The following is a 23,570-nucleotide window of genomic DNA, read 5'->3' as shown; positions in this document are numbered from 1 at the left end:
CACAAAAGGGGGATGATTGTGAGAGCAGCGGGTTGATTGCGATAATGGTGGGGGGAGGAATTGGGGTTGTTCAGCAGAGTGGTATGCCCATATTGTGACCGATGTAAGGGATGTTGAAGGGTTTTATTTCCCTTAGAAGATGGTTTAAAGGAACAAGAAATGTGTGTATTAGTGAAAGTATTAACTAAAGGGGTGGGTGTTGGGATGGTCAATAAAGTTTCCAATAAGAAAGAAGGGTTCACGTGGCTCACGCCATATTGGTAACTATGGGATTGGCGATATTGATGCAATCCTGTAATTTTATATGTATCTAAGGTAGTTAATGAGAAAGTGACATGTGTTACTTTTAGTGTTACTTTGTGTTTAAGTGGATATATTTTAGAATCCCACATGCGCAGCAACATAAATGTCAAAACTGCTGATGCAACATAAATGCAATGTAGGTATGGAGCTGCTTTATATAGCAATAAGGAGCTTGATATGCACACGCGAGAAAAGAGATTTGCCATGAAAAAAAACACTGTGAAGAGGACGAGGTAGTCAAAGTGCAGTTTATGAACAGCCGTAGTGTGAAAACTGCTGGGCAGATTTGGACCAAATAAAAAACAATTTGGGAACAAAGCATTGACTTAATTTCCTTGACTGTTTGTGGCAAATCCAACCAGTAGTTTTAAACATATTTTACAGAGACATGGGGTGCCCCTGTGTTCCTGAAAACCTTTATATATATTGGCGTTGGTGCTTTACAGCAGAGAGGCTTAGAGGCTTTTCAGAAATGAAAAACAGCATTTTTTGTTGTTGCTCGATTTGATTCCCGCGATATTACTGAGAGAAGCTGCAAATAAAAGAACTCAAACTGCTGTTTAGTGGAGGAAAAAGGATGCCATCAAACTTTGAAATGTACTCCCCCACAACCTCACAGAGTCTAATAACGTTCTTGACTTCAGAAAGAGACTCAAATCTCTTCTGTTTATGTAGTCACTCCTATGGGAACACTGATTGTTTTGAATCACAGCGCTAACTTGGGCTGGCCCTAGGCACTACATAAATACCAATAGAAATTGCAATAGCAATCACATCAGGCTAGAGGTTGGGAGTGGAAAAGAAACACCAGGTGAAGATTGGGTTTGGGGGTGGGTTGGGGAGCAAGTTACAGGTAGAAAATGTTTGGTTTATCATTGGAAGACCGTGGGAATCCCACGAGATGACAGCGGCAAAGCTGCAAGACACACTCAGGATTGGTTTTGCGTCAGACAAAGCGATGAGTGATAAGGGGTAATGGGAGAGGAAAAGTTAGGGAAAAAATGTATTGCCTGGAGTGAGGGTACCTGGAACAAAGAAGGGGAGCACATGTTGAGAGCATGTGAGGTTGTGGAAGACCTTTTAATTCACACATTTTTTGTTCGCAAAGTATCAGCTAAATCAGTCCTTCAACTTAAAAGTTATTAGCAATTCAATGTTCTACTTTCCTACGGCACTAGATATACACCTTAACTTTAGAGTGGTGGCTGCTGCACTATACTACATATCTTTGGCTTGTTAATGTTATCAGAAACAGTTAGTGCCCCTACCCTCCTAAATACAACTTCTGGACACACCACTGATCATGCCAGCCCCATCCCATCTGGTGGCCATAAACCACGTGAGAAATATCTAGAAATCAACACCACTGGGCACGTCTCTTAGAGAAAGCTCGGGAGGATAGTGCAGGGGCAAAGTGCTCGCCTTGGAAGGAAGACGACACAGAGCAACATAGGTTCGATCCCCGGGTCTGCACTTAGAAACCTCTGTGTATTAAGCGCATTATAAATAACCTATCATATCATATCAAAGCTGGACAAGGCAAGGGCTGCAAAATGGGAAGGTAAAAGAAATATGCCTTGCTTTTATGATCATATTTAACAATGCGTTCAGTGCAAAATGAGTACCAAAATGTTCACAAAAATAATTGAAAACATCATGACATGCAGTCATTATATGATCTCATATTGGGAAGAGTTTTATTATAGTTTGTCTTTTAAGGGCACTATGAGTTATACATCGAAAGTGCTTTAAACCACCTTCTAAAAAATCAATATGCAAATATCTGCAATCAAACAATCAGTGTTGAGTAACGATCCTGAAGCGATATGCACATGGCGACATGTGAGTAGCAATCCTGAAGGATATGGACACAGCGACATGTGAGTAACGATCCTGAAGCGATATGCACATGGCGACATGACCAGAGAACACTGAGGAATCAACATGCAGGTGTTACAACTTGTCTTTTACATGGCCGAAGTATGTGGTTATTGCACATTCTTTTCCTTACATGCAACAAAGCAGACACACTATCAAGATCCAAAACAAAATATTTGGTTTGATTAACTCTCTTATTATTTTTTGATTCTTTATTTACACAGCCTGCATCGGTCACAGCTGCTTTCACACATTCCTCGTCTAGGCATAAGACAGGCAACTTGTATGTGCCGCACATCACGAACGTGCATCCCAGGATTAGCACCAACATAAGGTGTCCACCTATTTTCACCAGCGATGACATATCTTTCATAGCCTTGCGGTAGTCATCCACGTCTGTGCACATACATTCCAGGAACAATGTTGACAGGACACAGTCAACTTGAGTCGGAAGCTTCGGCGCAAATGGATGATCTTCATTGGCTTCACATTTTATAAGCTTTGTAATCTTTCCTCTCATGCTTTCTTCTTTCTCAATCCCTATTTCTCTGTGGAAACAAATCCAATATATAATTTGGCAGATATGTAGTTGAGTCAATATTTACTTAACATGCAGTAAAATCAGCTTCTTCTAAGAAGCGGTTTCCCTTCTTTTCATCATACAAGTAGAGCTCTCTGGGATGCATCTGCATTAGTAACGACTTTACATATCACTTTCCAGTCAATGTGAAATATCATTATGACTTTGCAGGGGCAGTAATAACCGGCCAGTAATTTCATTTACTGGCACATTACTGCACCAGCAAAGTACAAGTTTGCCGGTGGGGCACCTGATTTACCTCCAGCTAAGAATTGGATTTCACATAAGGTTTAAATAGCTTTTCTTGTGTGAACTACAGTTCACAAGACTAGTAAAGTGAAATTGACTTTAGTTACCTTTTCTCTTTGTAGGTCCACCACACACCATATTATGTGGAGTGCTGGGGGGTTACTTAGTGGCCCCTTATCCTATATTCTCATGTAACATTTTTATGTTACCCTCACTACTTTAAATGGCTGGTGACAGTGGTTTAATGTTTCCTATCATTGTGCTTTTCTACCGCAGGCTGAACCCTCAGCTACAGTACAGCACCCATGGGTGACCATTTTGTCAAAATGACCCCTGATGTCTTTTTGCGCCATTTTCTGTTTGTGATGCCTTTCATGGGTTTTACTCTGTGTGTTGAAACAGATTTGATCCCTTTGTTTGTCTTGCCTTTGGTGGGCTTCAGCCCTGAAGCCAGCCTGTGGCTCGGGTGTGTCTGAAAGGGCAGGATCTGAGGTAGGTTCCCGAAACTCTCCTGTCCTTAGTCTCTAGGAATGTCTGAATGCAACCAGTCCTGATTGGCTAGCTGTCCTTTCAGGTGTTGTCTAGATTTCATTGGAAGATGTAATTGTCCTCACATTTACTGAAACCCTGTTTAACATTTTCCTTCCTTAAACCTATCTTTTCCTCAACCTCAGAATCTGCAAAGTGATATATAAATGACATTACTGTCCTTGTGAATGAAGTCACCTCAGGGTGTAGGAATTGTGTAAGAAGCATATCCAAAGAGTATCCACTAAACTTGTTCTGATTCTGAAAAGTAATTTCAAAGTATATTGACAGTGTTACATGAATTGCCTTTTTAAAGAATGCTAATTAAAAAATTGATGTTAAATAAATAAATAACTAGTGTAAGTGTTACTTGTCTACTTGTATTCACGAATTTCATTTGTACAGCTCTGCAGCTCATATTTACCCCTCTTGAGATAGGCCTGGCTGCTCAGGCACACTACCAACTTTTGTAGTACAGACCTATACCAAAAGGTAGGTTAACTGATACCATGCAGATAAGCAATGTGTAGTCTCACACAGTGTGACTGCATCAATTCTTACCTAACAGAGCTGGCACCAGAGAAATCAATGTATCAGCCTTTCCCAAGGCCTGCACATTTCTTAATTCAAGGGTGTCGCCTCAGTACTACTCAAATCATAGCGCTTCCTGTGCTCTCTTGTTGGGATGAACGTCCAACGTCCCACATGCGAGAGGAAATATAAACTAAGAAAAACAATAAACTCAATTTTTTTTTTAATCTTTATATTATAATAGAGAGTCACAACAGAACAGAGTCAGTACAGGCACAGTGTACCTTCACATTGAACATTACATTTAGTTTCCAACATCTTGTTACATAGCATTTAAGATGTCAAGGCGTTGATACAGGTGTAAAGTCATTGGGCCTCATTAGGACCCAGTCGGTAAGGGGTTTATGGCGGCGTAAACAGGGCCGACCCTTACCGCCTGATTCCGAGGTCCCTTAGCGCCATGGAGGTTTTAACACCTGCTTTTAGCAGGTGTTAAAATCCATGGCGTTAAGGGACCTTGTTGTTAATTACGCCACCGTAATTTACGGTGGCGTAATTAACGCCTTCCCCACTCCCATTATGCCCTATGGGGCAAAAATGGGAATGGGGAAGGGTAAATGGGTTAATGGGGACTTACCGCCCCACTCACCTCGGAATGGGGCGGTAAGTCCGCCAACCACCATGGCGTAAACGTAGTTTACACCATGGTGGTAAAGGTACGACCCAGGCAGTAACTTACCGCCTGGGTCGTAATGAGGCCCATTGTCTGAGAGCATACTGCAGAGGTAGCTCCTAAATGGAGCCCATATATCTTTGGGATGGCAAGTAGCAGATACTGTTCACACAAATTGTTCTTCACATTTGTTTACCATTGTAAGATCCTTGATAAAGTTTTCCCGGCGGGGAGCATTGGCAGATTTAATATACAACGTTTTGCAATTACACAAGAAGTATAAAATAATCGCTGAGTGGTCTCGGCTGTTTTACCAATATCCCAAATAGATATTTCAGAGGCGAGGGGGACGCAGGGATTGATGTGATTTCCTCAATGATGTTGGCGACTTTGCCCCAAAATACAGCCACAGAGGGGCACGCCCAGTACATATGATAAGCGTCTGCGTTTGGTGTGTCACATTTCAAGCATTTCCCGTGCATCCCGCTACAAATTTAGCCAGCCTGGAGGGGGTGTAGTGTAACTGATTGAGTATTTTAAATTGAATTAGACGCAGCCCAGAGTTTAAAGAGACTGATCTGGTGAGCTGACAATATTTAAGCCACTGTTCCTCGCTTAAGTTGGTTCCCAAGTCCCGTTCCCATGTTTCCTTTATAGTGTTACAGGAGGTTGAGTGTGTCTGGACCAGATTATATAACAGCGAGGCCCCCTTCTTCCGCCCCTCAGTTGCTGTTATAGCCCTTACACATTCGTGGGTGGCAGGCTCCATAGGGAATGTTGGCCACCTAGCAGCGAACGCGGCTCTCATACGGTGGTATTGGAACCACTTGAGCAACCTGTCTCCACAGCATCCGTGAAGTCTCTTAGTTCCACATTAGTCCCCCGGGAACAAATCCCGCATTTTAAATAGTTTGGTCGGGTCGCAAGCCATTTGTATGGTCTTATCAAAGGTGGGTGTGATGTTAGGATAGCTCCAGAGTGGGACCTCTGGGTCATATGGGTTCTCAATTCCAAGCCTTCTAAACATTTTGGACCATGCATGTACGGTAGTAGTCACTGGATCGAACTCACAGTGTCTTTGTGCTTGGGGCTAAAGATAATTGATCGAGCATCGGTAGGGGAGGCTGAATATTTCTCAATAGGGATATGTGTGGCTGTGTCGTCTGGGTCAAACCAATATTTTGCAAATTGGGCTTGGGATGCTAAATAGTATAATTCAAAGTCCGGGGCTGCGATTCTGCCGCTCGGGAATGGCTCCACCATCTTGGTGCACTTCATCCTTGCAGTCTTCCCACCCCATACAACCCACCCAACACAAACAAAGTAGCAAGTGACTGAAGATTCGTAAAAAAGGTTTTGCCAGGCCAAATTGGAATATTACCGAAAAAATATAGCAGCTTGGAGAGGACTACCATTTTCAGAAGTGCCACCCGACCATATAGAGATATAGGGAGTTTAGCCCATAAGTACAGTTTAGTCATTAATGTCTGAAGGATATCTTCGTAGTTGTCTGTATATAGTCTATTTTTATTGCTAGGTACCACAACTCCCAGATAGCAAACTCATAAAGGAGACCATTTGAACCCAGTAATGTTGGATAGGTTGGTTGTGGATGGGGTCAGCGGAAACAACTCTGATTTAGAGACATTAATTTTATATCCTGAGTATTTGGTAAATGAATATCTATCGGCCATCATAGGTCCAAGATTGGATTTCGGGTCTTGGACATAAAGTAGAGTGTCATCAGCATATAAAGATATGACCGGCGGGGGGGCCTGTCATTCTGAGACCTCTGTGTGCATGAATTTTCCAGACAAATTCCACCATAGGTTCCATCGTTAGGGCAAAAAGAATGGGGGAGAAAGGGCAGCCCTGTCTGGTGGCTCTGCCTAGGGAGAAGAGGGAAGATAAAGCGTGGTTGGTAAGGACCCTGGCCTCTGGATTAGTGTAGAGCAGTCTGACACACTTAAGGAAATATTGTCCCTGGCCGAAATGCTCCAGCACTGAGAAAAGATAGGCCCACGACACAGAGTAGGAACCATCTCGGCATCGAGAGCTGTGACTGCTGCATTAGCTTTCAGGTCAATTTGAGCCATCACCCCAAAAGCCGTTGCAGGTTAAGGGCGGTGGAACGGGTGGTGATGAAGCCCGCCTGGTTGGGGTGTACCAATATGGGCATCTGTGGTAAAAGTCTGGTCGCAAGGACTTTGGCAAAGATTCAAGGAGAGAGGTCTATATGAGGACATATCATGCATAGGGCGTCTGGGCTTAAGGAGTACTGTGATCACAGCTTCACGCATGGACGCGGGGAGTGTGTCACGTTCTATTGCCTCATCCCACACCTTCAGTAGAATAGGGGCTATCCTATCTTGGAATTCCTTGTACAGTTCAACGCCAAGGCCATCCAAACCCGGGGCCTTACCTGATGTTAATGCCTTTATAGCTGCAGTGATTTCTTCAATCATGATAAGTGAGTCTAGTGCAGTACGTGCTTCCAGATTTAGGGATGGGAGCTCGAGTTCCCGTAAGTAATTGGTTATTTACTCTCTGGATTTAACACCTCGGTTAGAGTATAGGGATCTGTAAAATTCCGCACATGTAGCATTTATGTCTTCTTCCCTGTTTGTGGTCCTGTTTATTGTCTCCCCCTGTTTAGTTTGTATGATGGCTATCGGGCTACAGTATCCCTCTGCTTTAAGCATGTTGGCCAGAATCTACCTGCTTTGTTGCTTTCGTCATATCTGTGGGCACGAGCAGGGGTCGCCATATATAGGACTTCTCTATCAGCCAATTTATTAAATTCACCCAGTGTGTCGTGTATTGCAAAGAGGGCTTCTTTACTATGTGTAGCGCCAGCCCTCCAGATAAGATGCGTATGGGGACTTTTTAACACAGTAAAATCTTGCTGAAACATCATAATTCATTTTTTTCTTGCATACGATTTACGCTAGCTAATCACAGCAGTTGCTTGTGAATTCCCAGCCACTTTTCTCCAGTAGATGGCGCTGAAACACTTCAGAAAATACAAACCTTGTGTGAAGACTTTGCAGTGTCATATTTGAGAGTGATGATTCAGGCAGGCTGCAGAGAACGTGGCATGGCCATGAACAAGACCTTCTTAATGTGACCTTAACACAAATGTACCAAAATGCCAGCTACACTGCACACAACGCTTAGTTACAAAAACCTGTGCCTCTGCAGAGGGCCCCTACAGTAAAGTACATTTTTGCAAAAGTCGGGCCAATTTCAAGAGTCAGACCTGGCAGGCAAAATAAGAGGGTATGCCAAGCAGGGGTCAAGTCCTAAAAATAAAAGTGGGGGGACTCATCAACAAACGCAATGAGAGGTGGCCTTGCCAGAAAGGAGCATATTAAGGTGAAATATGCACAGTTCATTAAATTAGCTTTGCATAACCATCAAAATTGTGCAGAACGAATGGCATGTGCCTTTCATAAAATCAACGCCCACACAAAACCAAGGGAGGATATTTTCTTCTAATACTGTTTTTAAAAACATTAAAAGGTGTGCATGTTTTAAATTCCAAGAACCAATTCAAATGTTTCCCCTAGAACTTGCAGTACCGAAATGGGACATTTCACTTTTAGTTTTTTGTTATTTTTTAGCAGGTTATTCGGGTTATATAGTGCAGTTGTGAAGTGTTCGGCCTACAAACCTGAATACTGCAGTTTGATCCCTGAAGGTTGGCTTTAAGTCATATAAATTCAAAGAGGGTCCAACCTCTGAAAAAATGGGTGGACTTTGTGTACCCTCGTCTTAAACCCTGAAGCCAAGATTGGTTCCTTTTGTTGTTGACAGCAGCGATGGGTGGTGCCATTTCTTTTCCAAGTACTGAGCAGGCAAGTACAGGTTGCCCAGCTCAGTTCTACGTGTGTAGCAAGCCAGCAGTGCTTCTCCATTAATGGCATATACTGTTCTGCAGTTAGAGCATTGTCTGTAGACTGCAAATGTGTTTTATGTGTGATTTACACTCAAAATTAAAAGTGGAGCTTCCAGCGGGGAGCCCATTCTGTTCAGATTTAAAAGTACTTTAGGAGGGAGCTTTGAGCTGTTGACTCGTTTTCCTTTTGGCTGCACTAGATTCAAATGTGGGGCACAAGCCCTTCAAGGAAGTAAAGGCAAATGAGTCCCAGCTAAAGGCACAAATGTCAGGAAGCCATCACATACCCCTTTGCCACACAACGATTGCCTGCAAACTCTAAGATGTACATGTCCAAATGGTACTGCTGTGTAGACGTGCCCTAGAGCCACCTGGTGCAGTAGTGACATTCTCAGAAAAGTGAGTATCCATCCACAGCTAACCACACACACACACAGACTTGACTAGCTAGGCAGTAGTTATAAAATCGTCATTAAAGGACAAGCCATTGGCTTACTTACACATTTTACTTTTCTGTCACCATATTATTTGGGCTTATAACTTATTGAATATTGATTAATACTTCCCATCCAGCATTAATATTGTGTACTATCATCTCAAACGGATAATGTCTAAGTGCAGAACGTGTCCGCTGAAAGGAGAGCAGGCCTCTGGTTAAAGTGTGAGGGCACTGGAAGGAAGCACCAATGTGGAACAGAATGGAGCAGAGTTTTGAACGTTTCTTAGTACGAGTTGCTATCATTTTATTACAAGCCTTACTTATAATTCCTTTAGAAAACCCACTTTTTTTTTAAAGGGTCACAGCAATTTATTTTTAGAATGAAAATGAGGGTTGGTTTTGACCTATGAGACAAAGCACTGTGAAAAATGGAATGTGGCGCCGCGCTAGAAAAGAGAAGGCTGGGCAGGAGCTGTGAACAAGTACTGATCGGAAGGGGAAACTGGAATAAGCAAAGTAGCCATCTTAAGAATGGAGGGGTACAGAGAAGGGGAAGATGGTGAGCAACTGTAGCAGAGAGAGGGGTTGGCAGGACCCCATAAGAGAAGGAAGGGTGAGACAGAGGAGAGCTGAACAGATAACTTTCCAGGGGGGATAAGAGCAGCCATATACGCATTGCTCTCAGCCTGTCGGGTGCAAGGCAGTAACACATGGATTGCCAGGCTCACCTTGAGACTTAGACTGGATGAATCATTTATAAGACCACAACAGGAAACCAGCTGTCTGTCTAAACAAGGTTGGGGCTAGGACCGTCAGGATAAGTTGTCACTTGAGAGCTACATCTTGGGGAAGTCAGAAAGGTTTACTCTGATAAAAAGGGGATTAGGATACTGTGTATGAGGGGACGGTTGGATATTGATATTGATGTTTTATTTGTATCGCGCTCGTACACAAGTGTTTCAGAGCAGCATTGTTGGAAAGCAGCATTATGGGTAAGGAACATGATGGGTTGCACTGTGAGACTGGAGGGCGATAGCAAGGCACTTCAGCTAGTTGGCACTACAGCTGTTTTCTATAGCATGCTTTGAGGAAGAGATAAACTTAAGGACCAGAGGTGGGAAGTAGTCGGAAGGCATTTTGATTGTTGAAACCGAGAACTGTTCACTCGAAGCGTCACACATCTGAAACTTTGACAGCCATGGATACAAGCCTTGCAGGCAGAACACTGTTCTTCCCCCTCAACCGTTCTTGCCACCAACTTCTCCCCTTACCCACCCACCCAAGGCTAATGGGGTTGCATAGTGTTTTGGTCACAGTGTTTTGGTAATTTCTCCCCAGTAACCCGCAAAAGGTATTTTTGTTCTTTGTTCCAGCGGCCGCTGGGGATCTGCCCCTAGGGGTTGGGCAGATTGCGATGCATGCCTTCGTACCAACATACAAGGGCTAGCACAAGACCAGCTAGCAGCTCCAGTGAACAGGAAAAACTGTACACACAGCTTGCAGGTGGTAGTAATGCTTCACTGGCACATGCATGCACCTCCGAAAGTCTACAATCCTTTCCAACTCTCTATTCCACTGCTTGCTTCAAAGGAACATATATCGTATGTCTGCATTAACATATGTTCTACACAACAAGCCCCATCTAAAACATACCTTTGTGTTCCACTTCACCTCCATCCCATGTCTGTTCCCATTTACTGTTAATGGCTTGGGGTTTTGTGTCTTGCCACATAAATCCAAACCACACAAGCATATCACTTTAAAGGTTCATTAATCCCCCTCTGTACTTCCATGCTTCCAAAGTGTCATCTGCTCACAGTCACAGTGCATTCTCCATATGTATCTTTTCACAGCTCCCACCAGATGGTCAGGCTTTGCCTTCATGGCCTTTTCTGTCACCCGGCTGTGTGCCTGGCACCAAAATAAAATGCACCTAGAACATAGATTCTAGCCAACCTGCGGATCCATTGTGTATTTTAATGTGGCCCCACTCACTGTTCTTTGAGGTGGACAGCTTACACATCAGGAGTAGATGAGAGTGGCCAGAGACTCTCACTATCTTTAATGAGGGGACTCTGAACCCCAACTAGGTTTAATTCAATGCAATTGTTACTGTTCCTGCACAGCTGCATCTATGACCCAGAATCTAAATCCCAAGTAGCCACCAGTTGATTACTCAGCATTTAAGAAAACAAAAACAGAAGACAAATAAAAAGCATTTCAGAGCTGCCTATTGCATTTCCATGATGGCCGCTTGTTCAATGGGTGAAAAAAAACATTTGTTCAGTTGAACTGCAGATTTAAACTAATCCTATTTAACAGCAAGCTGTATGAAACTCTACGAATCACCACGTCCATATATTTAAATGGGCTTCCAGTGCCTTTCTCTGACTTATGTTCAATGGCATAACTGTGTAGTTTTGTGCATTCCATAGTCTAATTAGTCAGGTACTTATTCTTTAGGACGTGCCCTGTGATCATGATGTTATATGTAACATTATCGTATTACAACATGCATCTGTTCCTGGCCAAGCAGTGTGTTCTGTAAGCTTGGGGCATCCTGCTCAGATGCAGCATGAAGAGGCAGAGAGCTTGCGGGTAAGAAAGACTTGGCTGTATTGTACATAATGTCACAAGTACCAGTTACTTTTCAGGTTACATGTAATCGGGAGCACACCCGCCAGCCATCCTCAGGCTTACGAGCTCGGGGTCATAACTAGCAATTTCAGAACACTCATGCATCATCACCCATCCAACATTTACTGAGGCGTCATTCATTTAGTCAACTACATTCTCACAGCATGCAATCATGAGCAGCAGGACACCAGCGCTAGGAGACCGCAGTCATGCACTTGACTCCCAACAAGACAAAATAAACCACATTCCCTTTATATTCATGAACACTGTAAGACACAGCAAAGCGCTTCCTGGACACCAAGCACAGCCATGAGGAATAAGGTCCCCTCTATCAGGTACTTTATTGAATCAAAGAGCACGACCCACTGCTGCACAATATTATTTTGTTTCTAACATTTTCCTATAGGTTTAACTTTATGCACCTATTAGATGTTGTACTTTTTACTCTCTTATTAAGCAAAAAACTAATTTTTACTCTCTTGAAATTGCATTTACGCTCTAATTATAAAAATAGAGAGTAACATACTCTCACCTCGAAATCTTATCTGGAGCACTGTGTAGCGCTTTAGTCAACCTCAAGCATTGCTCATTTGGCCTCTGCTATTCCCAGCTCTCTCCTGACTGTTGTCAGCAACCCAGTGGTCTTTGCCATAATAATACCTTGCACCCACACCTTAAATGTTTCCCAGAGCGTGGAATGTGCACTAACTGAGCCCTCATTCAAGTCAAAGAATTTGTTTATCTCAGTGTGGAGCAACTCACATACATGTGGGTCTCTAGGTATGGCAGAGGGCATCCTCCAGCGTCTAGCACGTGGCGAGATGCCTCGCAGATTCAGGGTAAGAGATATCGGAGGTGGCCTGAAAGAGTCCAGGAGTGTATCTCGCTAGCGGATATCGCATCTGCGAGGGACGAGCTAATAAGCCAGTAATGTATACAGGACTCTGAATCATGGACCTTTGAGTAGTATGTATATCGGCTAGCAAGTGGGTGGAGAGTGCGCCACACGTCTATGAGGGATGCTTGAGCCATTATCTGCTTCAAGGTGACCGCAGCCTTTGTGAGACCGCTGGGGCTAACAGAGGATCGATCAAGTGGCGTATCTAGTATTGTAGTAAAGTCTCCTCCCCCTAGTACTAATGCATCTCCTGGTGCATCAAGCATACCTAGAATTGTCCGATAGAATTCCGGATCATCAAATTTCGACCCATCCGTGGTGACTAACAAGATTGATCGGCCAACCACCCTCCCCCACACCAATGCAAATCTACCTTGGGCATCCACCCTGCTATATTCATATTGGAACCCTAATGACGGATGAATCAAGGTAAGGACCCCCCTGGATTGGGCTGAGTACTCTGTATAATATCCGAGAGGGCCCAGCATGAGTGAAAAGTGGAATTTACATTTTTGAGTGCGTGTGTCTCTTCTAGCAGCAGTATCTGCGGATTGTGCCTCGATATATACGCCGCAACCTTCCTGGCCTTGACCGGATTATTAAGCCACCGTATATTCCAGGAGAGTAATTTAACATTCAAACCCTTGTCAGAATGTGTCATACGTGTCACGTGTCACATGACCGCTATCTGTGTCGCGGCACGCACCAATCTACCCAACCATACCTCTGCTGATATGACTCTCTGCTTTTAAACTTTTAACATCCCCAAAATGTCTTGGCTTAGTGCCAAGGGTACAATTTCAACCCCCACCCGCACCATCAACCCCAACCTGATGATACTCGTTATACAACTTCTGGAACTCTCCGGAGGTGTGAATGTCACGGATCACAACTGCCACGGGTGAACGACACTCATCCAACTTCAAAAACAAGTGTCTGTCGGTGCCACCCAGGTACCACATTTTCACGTATGCAATTATAAAAGGATATTGTGGTCGGTGTGACTAATCAGCTGTGTCTCTTCTGTCTCCCACAGGGTGTGGAAGTCCTTTTTGGTCTGGCCTTTGTCTCTGTGGGGCAGCGGGATTGTAGCTTCTATGTTTTCCATGGCTGCTGTTGGATGTTCAAAAAAGGGCGCACAACCTCTGTGTTGTATTCGCAGCTTCGCCGGGAAAATCAGTGCGTACGGGACCTGTCGCAGGCAGAGTTGTTTTTTACCCTGGTTGTATGATGTTCTCTGGGCCTGTACTCCCACCGCAAAATCCGGATAGATGTGAATGCTGTCGCATTCTCTTGCCAAGCGGAGAGCTTTGTCTCTGTCTCGATAGTTCAGCAGTCTGGTGACTATGATGCAGGGAGGGGCTCCAGCCTTGGGTGCTGGGGCCTGCGTGTGATGGGCCCTTTCCACCAAAAATTGGTCCAAAAAGGCGTTGTCTCCATACAATGATTTCAATAACAATTCACCAGGTATCTCTATGGGGCTCTTGCAAAAGGATTCTGCCACCCCGACAATGCGGATATTGTTACATCGGGACCTGGATTGCAAGTGGTTGCATTTCCCACGTAGCTTGCCCATCTCGCCTTTCAGTAGAGTAATTTTGCAAGTATTTTGTCCAATGGAGTCTTCATTACTGCTGATCCTTGATTCAGCCTCTGTCACTCGCGCGCTTTCCTTCTCAACGCAGGCTTTCAAAGAGCCTATAGTGGCCACAATGTCATCCAATTTCACATTGACTGACATAAAACCACTCTGTACCGTGGTGAGGAGCTGCTCATATCTGGAATTTTTGAATGATGTTGTCAGGGGTTCATCCGGTGGTGGAGGCATGGCAACTGGGGATTGGCTGCTTGTGAAGGAGTCCATAGGCCCGGTCTTCTTCTTTTTGGAGCCAGCTCCTTTTGTCATCGCCGAGGGATTGGGGTGTAGATGTCGATCAATCTCCGACGTGGCTGGTACACAAAAAGCCTTCACAGCGAGAGTAGGTCACTGCGGGTAATGGGCATGGCTATTCAGCCAGCTGCAATGTACCTGGCCGCTACAACACTGACAGTTCTCAAGGCAGTGGTGTAATAAGGCACTTTACATGTACTTAGTCTTAGTGGCAGCCCTGTATCAGGACGGGGCCAGTCTGCAGGAGAAGTAAATGATAGGGTTTGAATATCCGTGTATGACCCCGGTTAAGCACTAGGTCAGCAATTTCTCGCCAATGGACGGTTCAGGATCTAATGTATGGGGTTTTGTATCCCAGAAGAGCTCATTCTCAGGTATTTGCATAGATATTGTTGCACCATTAACAGGTGTTCGTCCGCTTGTCTGTGCAGTATTGTATTGCTTGAATGTATTGTGTCCTCTCACGTAAGTATAGCTGGGAGTTTATTATCCTGCCGTTCGCACCCAGACTCCCGCTGTCTTATTGTCCCAGCAGTGCGTTTTGATAGGCGATCCGGCAGTCTTGTTATCGTGGCTGATCCAGTACCTACTTTCTAGTGTGCGTCATCAAATGGCTTCACTTCAGCCTCTGGCCCCAAGTATATGCACCAGATTGCCAATGTCTTTTCCTCGAGCGGCCCTCAGTCTCTGCAGGCAAGTGTCCCTTGGTGGGGTATTAGGCCGTGAGCCTACTGCTTCCGTGTTGACGGTCGCAAGCTGTCTTTTGTTGAGGCGGCTCGCAAGTCACATATGCGTTTTTCCAAGTTGGTTCACTTGGTGTCAGTGCAGGCACGCAGCCATGTCCGTTAATGACACTTGGGTTGTCAGTGAGCGACCAGCAGGGAGCTATTATTGGGGTGTTTGATCAAGCAGTTTCCTCAGGCACTCTACCCGAGCACACGCATCTAGTCTGTGGCGTGATTCTTTCCACGGATCGCGTACCATGTATTGGTGTTCGGTACCCTCTCTCCTTTGACTGTTCCGTTGGATGCCAACCACGCAGTCTCCAGTACAGCTAGCGGCTATTCCTACATTCGCGCACACCACTTCAATATATTGGGACAGTTCAGGGTCCCATACAGAGCCTGCCCCCTGGCCCGGTACTGTGCTTGAGTAGTTTGCACCACGTAGTTAAAGTATCTAAGTGAATAGGTCCCTCTGGGCGTTTCTTTCCACAGACCGTTCATGGAATGCCTACATCCCCCCAAGGCCCGCTCAGCTTACTGGATATTTTGCACGCTCCAATCACCAGCTGCCGGTGTGGTTCGGGCGTGGGATATGTCCTTTCTGTACCGGCTCTGTAGTTCAGGGCGCAGGCTCAAATCTGCCAACATGCCGCAGGATGCCTTTTCAAATGGTCCTGTCGTACTCCTCCACAGGGCCCGGTGATCAGCCACGGCTGCAGGAACGGGCGGGGTGCCGCCTCTTCCACCAGCCTCTGTGCTGCAGAGGAAAATGTAGTTAGCAGGCCCTCGAGTCTGGGTCCAATTTCAAGAGGGCTTGACGCCTTCTAGTATCGGAGATATTAGCGTGGGTAGAGTAGTACGTTCTCTACAGTCTCCAGGCTAAGGTTGTATGGTTTGTATGCTTATGGGCCACTCACAAAGCATGCATATGTTGCAGCCGCTAGTTCGGCTGTGTTGGTGGTGGTTAGTCGCAGCCGCTGGGTTTAGCAGAGAGGCAGTCCCGCAGCAGGGATATCACCTCCATTGTTCACTGTGATTCGGGGTAACTGCTGTGTATATTGTGGGAAAGCCTGCGCATCGTCTCCAGGTGGACGCGCAGTCTCCGCCCACCCTGTGGCCTTAAGGCATTTCCCAGCGAGCTGGATCCAGTGGCTGCAGTGCGGTACTTCCTCCCGGCCTCGCGCTCCCACCTCACTAGCCGAATCTTGCAAAATAGACCTTTCATCCAAATGTTGTCAGTCCTCGTACGGGATTTTCACAGGAGGAGCGCCCGTATTCTAGGGTCAGGTACACACCGTTTGGGTCTCCCGGGTGGCTCCAGAGCAGGATCTTTGCTGGTTAAGGATTTTAGCCGGAGAGGAACTCACTCCTCAGGCAGCCACACAAAAACATAGTGATTAAATCCGCTGACAAGGGGGGAGGAATAGTTGTGATGGATAGAGAAAGGTATGAAAAGATGGTAAACTCCTTAATCAGTAACATCAGTCACTATGAAAAAATATGAGTGGATCCAACTGATAGACTCATGGTCACCCTACAAGATCTGTGCACTCAGGGCATAGAGGAAGGCTTTCTTACATCTGAGGAGCCATGTTTTCTAACCCCGAGGGAATGCTGTGTACCAACTATATATGCACGGCCTAAGATGCACAAAGATAGTGTCAACCCTCCAGGAAGACCAATTATTTCACTGTGTGGCTCCAATAGGGATATATATTGAAAAGGCTATCCATGCATTGGCTGAAGATTCTCCTTCCTTTTTAAAGGACACCATGGCGACGATCAATCACTACGAAGGATTTATCTTGGCTGGGGACCACAATCTCTTGGTCACTTTGGACATAACTGCTCTATATACAAGCATCCCCCAGGATGAAACATTGGCAAGCATTTAACAGAGGTTGCAGGGACGACCTACACCCCATGGGATTCCAACACAGTTTATATTGAAGCTACTAGAGATTGCCTTATGTAACAACTTTTTTCAATTTCTAGATGCCATTTACATCCAGAAACATGGCACCGCCATGGGGCAGTGTTTGGCCCGAGCTTGGCCAATATTTATATGGCATTGCTTGAAGATCTATTCATATACAATAACAATCCCTTTGGGCAATATGTCTACCATTGGAAGCGATATATCGATGATATATTCTTCATTTGGACAGGTGAAGAAGAACAACTGAAGGCTTTCCTATTGTGGTTAAATGAGTGCAAACCCAACCTTACCTTCACAGGTCACTGTGATCCAAAAGAATGACCATTCTTGGACCTGATTATTGCCCAAAAGCAAGGCTGTATTTTTACATCACTATACAGAAAGGACACTGATCGGAATACTTTTCTTGAATATTCCAGCCAACATCCCCATTCCCAAAAGGATAACTTACCATACGGCCAGTTTCTCCATCTCCGACGGAATTGTACTAATTTAGCGGACTATGAACAACATGCTAATCTCTTGGGAGCAAGACTCCTGGAGAGGGGCTACCCACGCAGACTAATCAAGCGATCAGCCAAATGAGCCCGCTGGACTCCAAGAGAACACCTTCTGAGGCCCAGGGAGAAGAAAAAAGGACACAGATCGGTTAGTATGTGTGACCAATTTTTCACTACAAAGAGTGCAGATAAAAAAGTTAATCAAGAAACACTGGAACTTGGTTACGAGCAAGGGATGCATGAGTGGGTTACCTTTGTTTGCATTAAAACGATCTAAGAACCTTCGGGACCACCTGCTACAATCCAGATTGCAAACGATTGAGACCAACTTTACACAGAACAGCCTCAGAGCTGCCTGGAGCCACAGTAAATAACACATCATGGGTCACTACCCTTGTGGTAAATGCAGTGTGTGCCATCTGACCTCAAAAACCACTAGGTTTAAACATGGTCATTTCAATTGGCAATCCGACAATTTACTAATTGTTCCTCTAGCAATGTCATCTATGGTATATGGTGTCCATGCAAACTACTATATGTAGGTATGACGACAAGGAAGGCATCTATTTGAATAGGTGAACACAGATCATGTATTCGTACTAAATGCAGTACTGCGCCGTTGCTTCAAAACTACATTGCAGAAAATCAAACGGAGGATGACATACATTGGATAATAATAGATCAGCTGGCACCAGACAACAGCCAACATTCTATGCAATGTAGGTTAATCAAGCTGGAGCAAAATTGGATCTATAGATTGAGGACCCATGAAATCGGCCTCAATGACGATATCCAATGGTCCTTTTTGCTGCAACGTTAATGGCAGTGTGCCTTAGTACCCACAAAGGACCTATAACCATTGAACATTTTGGATATTCATATCTTGAGATGCTGTCTGAATTGCACTGTCGACCTAATTAGATCGATATGTTTATTGGTAGATTTATGCAGAAGGTTATGCTTTGATCGGGACCTGAATTTCTTGTTTTCCCCTAGGGGTTGCGAGAGTGATCAATTTTTGAATATATGGAAGACTTTCTTTAGCCATTTAGTTCATTTGGCTTGTTTTGAGTAAAGGCTGCACATGCAAATACACATATCACTCGTCTATTACTAGATCCTTTTCTCTCTGGGGTGGCCCGTGTGCTCTCACAGCATTGTCTTTGTTAGAGATGCACTTGTTTATACTCCATATATACGGTGGTTAACAGAGGAAATAGGTAAAGCTCTCTACCTCCCTGTTCGCTGGTGTTGAGAGCTCGGATTAAGACAAGGGTATCAGCATTGTGTTTCTTACACAACTGACACTTGTGCCTTGAACTCCCCCCCTGCAAATCTGGACGCTGTCCTTGGCTTACATCACAAAATGGACCACAGAGGGAAGGCCAGGTCCGTGCTGTAGTGGCGACGCTTGTTCATATTGTAACTAGGAAAGTTTCCCGCCCCCAGGGGGAGTTTAATACATCATGACGCCTGGAGGCGTGGTTTCACCTTGAATACGCGTAAATGGCGACTTGACGCCAGACGCGGTGTTTAACAGCAGTGGAACACAGAGGAACTCGAATTTCAGACGGCTTGTCAACACACAAGCAAGTTTACGAGGTAAGAGTGGGTTGATATTGCTCTCCGGCCAGCTAATGGGCTGCATGTAAATAGGGTCTGCACGGGTGGCGAGTGTGCTGCAGTGGATTGTATCCCAGGATGTGAGAGTTTTTCCTTGCACAGCCCCGACTGTGTGCCGTGCCCGCCACGCTGATCGGGGGCCCCGGGGGGCACAACCGGTTTGCTGTGTCCCTGGGGTCCTCGTGCTTCGCGGCGGCACACCCGGCCGGCGGGGCTGTTCTAAATGTGCTATAGGTCAAGCCCTGGCATGACGGGCCGGCGCCCTCCCTTCCCGTTGCTTTTATACAATTGCACAGTTGCATTGGGAATCATCCTCGCTATTTTGTTGTTTGTTCCAAACCAAGTGAGTATCACTGGCAAACATGCCATGTGCTGTCCGGCCTTGTGAGGTGAGTCCGATTGCCTACGACCCTGACTGTGTGCCGTGGCCGCTGCGGTAGCGGCTCTCCCCCCAAGGGGGCAGCAACCAGTTTGCTGCGTCCCTGGGGGCCCCGCTCCCCCTGGCGGTCTCCCGCGGCCAGCGGGGCTGTTTATAATGCTCTAATTGGTCCAGCACTCCAACAATGGGCTGGTACCTACATGGTCCAACTAACTAGACAGACTGACATCTGAGCTGGGATGTGCCCCTGTTTCTGCCCTCCCAACGTGTCCGTAGCATTATGTAGCAACAATTTTGCATTGTTTGGCTGTGCTAATCCCTAGGGTTAATTGGCTTTCCTTCTTTCGTCTCCCTTTTTAATTTTCAGTGTTTGCAGACACTGATCACATCCAGTGTTTCTTTGGTGGAGAATACAGGGATCATGCTTTGATGGCCCCAACCCCCTGAACTAACTGGCCTGTAGTATATCCGGCAGGGAGAAAACAACACCTTGGTGGAAAAAGCTAAATCATTAGGTAGTTGCATTTAGAATGTGGGTTCCGTGACACATGGATGTGCTATAGGCACAATTGCCGGGACCATAACCATGTTATTTGTAATAACTCAGACCACAATGTCCTGATAGGATGCATATATATCTGTAATTGCAGATATAACAACATCGCAACCAAGAAGGAACTTTAGCCTTGGCTGGGTCCTGCCAACACTACACGAAGAGACTAGATTTGAAGCCACCACATTTTGGTGCAGAAAACATGGTTTTTGGTTATTCAATATAGTGTGCCTTCTTGTATCTCATGACTGTCAAATTGGAGAATAGTTATTTTACCCACAACTCTTTTTTCCCTGAGCCATTCATGGGTCGGGTCAAGAGTGCGAAACGCTGGTGTGTGGTTTTGATTTTTTTTAATGTTCTCATTCGTTGTTTCCTTATTCCTTTATTTCTTATTTCTTATCTCTCTTGACTCTAACTGAAGGTTGTTTGCTGTATCTTCCTTATGGGAGAGGGGTGGGGGTTTGGGCGACGTCCTATGGGAGTCAATGCCATTTCCCTTCCAGAAATCTCAGGGAGAGCACTTTTGCCTCACCTGATAAAATCACGGGTAGATTAACCCGACATTGGGACATGCCCAGAGTAATTATGGGTTTTTCTATGACAAAGCAGCATGTCTAGATTCATAATAGCTAAGATAAATGTAAAGGAAAGCATGAAGGAAACTATAGAGAAGGATTTTAAACTTTGTTTTCTCTCTCTCTGTTTCTTTCTTTTTTCTTTTTCCCTCTTCCATCGGTAGAAGTGGCTTTCAGGAAACATACTCGGTTAACTGCTATTTGACACCTTGTGAAATGAAAGAAACTAACTCTTGAAAATTGAACAACAGCCAATTCACATGAACTTGAATTCTCTTTTAAGAATTGTTTTTTGTTTGTAATGTATATGTCCTGATGAGGTGCACCAGACGGTAACTGTACAGACCGCTCTGGTTGCCCGAAACCTGAGTCGACAACACCATAGAGCCTACTCTTCCCAGAGTTGGCTGTAACTTGGGTCTACACAGATAAAATGTGGGAATTGAAATGTGTTCATGAGTAACCACTTCGGAACATCTACTCAGTGTTTTACTTTTAAAATATTGTTAACTAGGCACTTTTGAGCAACTAAGATATTAACCCCAATGGATGGGATGTTCTGAGTCACAGAACAGAATTATCAGGATTGCGTTTATTGCACGAGTGGTGTTTTTTGTATGTATGGGGATGAAAGAGTATGTGAGGAATGATATGTGAGATGTGAGCTTTTTTTGTTGGTGTGATAAAATGTGTGCTGTGACAATTGGTTTTGAATGGATGTGTTATTAATGTATTTGATATGTTCTCTTGTAAATGTTTTTTATGATTAGAATATGATTAAATAAACAAAACAAATGAATTCTGACATGCTGTCTTGTGTCTAAAACATACACCTCTCAAATAGGGTTGTTGTTTTGGAAGGGATTATGCAGTGTTTTTACGCATGAATTGCATGAATTAACAATAGGAGGGTGTGCACTTATCCACGGATAATTGCTGTTTTGTCTGATCTGGTGTGCGCGCAACAGCGCCCCTCTTAAAACTCAATTCTGAAACCACACCAAACACTGGGGGTTTAGACATCATGCATGATACACTGACACTCCCACCATCTCCCTCCAATGCATGATAGACAGTAGCCAGCAAGACACACATACACAAACACACATTTAGAATTTAGTTCAAGTAGGATGATGTCAATGATAATTAATGCACAGGTAAACATTAGATTTAATCAGACATGCACACACAAGGAAGCAAGACAAAGACACGAGGAGTGCTTCAAGTAGTCATATAAGCATTCATTAGAAACACTAAAAGGTAGATGATATGATAAGTCATTTATATTGCACCTGTACACAAGTGTTTCTAGGCATGACAAGACAAGTGAGGGGAGACAGATGGAGGACAAGACAAACAATCTTACTAGGCCTTGTGTCATTCATATCGTGCAAGTGCGAGAACGAGAAGTGCAAGGGGAAAAGGGGGCACAGGAAGTGCCAGGGAGAGGGAATGTGAAACAGGGCAGCATTGCTCTGAGTAAGTTTGGCCATGGTAGCACAGCTCTGGGTAAGTGTAAGGAGGCAGGGACTGTAGAGGTTACAGTTACAGCCCCTAAGTGTGTGGTAGGCCCGGAGGCAGTGCAGGGAGTGACTGATCAGGAAAGAGCTTAGTGCCCAGGGACACTTTGAAGATTGCCAACAACCAGTCGGTGCAGTAGACAGGTGGTCAGGAAGGTCAGCAGGGGAAGGAGAAAGACAAAGCAGAGAAGAAGAGGAACGTTTTAGCTGCTTCTGGAACTTCAGGTGGTCTGGCTTAAGTTTGAGAGGGCCAGGCAGGCCATTCCAGAGGAGAGAGATCTACCCCCACTCTCTGCCTGGAGTGATTGTAATTGGTTATTTATAACACGCTTAATATCCAGAGGTTTCTAAGCGCAGACCCAGGGATTGAACCTGTGTTGCTCAACGTCGTCTTTCTTCCAAGGCGAGCACGTTGCCCCTGATCTATCCTCCCTTGACGAGTAGCGTCTGACCCTTAGAGAGTTGGAGGTAGCTGAGCAAAGGGTTTGAGAAGGAAGGTATTTTGGGAGAGCGCGTTGGATGTAGTGTGGGCCCGGCCTCAGAAAGCCTTGTGGACAATACAAAGGGTCTTGAACTTGATCCTTGCAGCCACCAGGAGCCAGTGAAGAGATTTCAAGGCTGGAGAGATACGGTCCCTTGGCTTAAGTCGCGCAGTCCTGTTCTGGATTAGTTGCAGGGGGCTGAGAGTAGAGGAAGGCCGATTGAGAAAGAGGTTGGTGCAGTAGTCCCGCTTAGAGAGAACCAAGGCTCTGGAGACAGGGGGCCTCATTACGAGTTTGGAGGCAGCCATGCCCTTAATTAGGGCATGGCTGCCTCCAAACTCGGGTCCGGGTTCCTTGAATGAGGAATTACCGGGCCATTCCAACCTTGGAGGACCCGGTAATTCCTCATTCAAAAAACCCATCCCCATTCCCATTTGAGCCCCCATAGGACTCAATGGGAATCGGCAGGGAGCTAATAATGGGCCCATTAATAACGGGCCCGTTATTATCTCCCTGGTTCCCTTGCAGGACCCGCTAAGGACATCTGGTCTGACCAGACGTTCTGAGCGGGTCCCGCAAGGGAACATCGTAATAGGGCAACATGAGCTTACTGGCACCGGCACCATTATCAGCGCCGTTTAACCCATTCCGCCCACCTCGTAATGAGGCCCAGTGAGCTTCTGGGGGAAGGTGAGAAAGGGAACAGTACCTTTGAGGAGGTGCAGCTGGTAGTGGTACTTCTTGGCGACGTCCGAGATGTGAGGAG

The sequence above is a fragment of the Ambystoma mexicanum genome, chromosome 7q (genome assembly GCF_040938575.1).
Source record: "Ambystoma mexicanum isolate Mex_15411 chromosome 7q, UKY_AmexF1_1, whole genome shotgun sequence".
In the NCBI taxonomy this organism is placed as follows: domain Eukaryota; kingdom Metazoa; phylum Chordata; class Amphibia; order Caudata; family Ambystomatidae; genus Ambystoma; species Ambystoma mexicanum.
The sequence above is the reverse complement of the archived record's forward strand: the minus strand, read 5'-3'. Positions refer to the sequence as shown.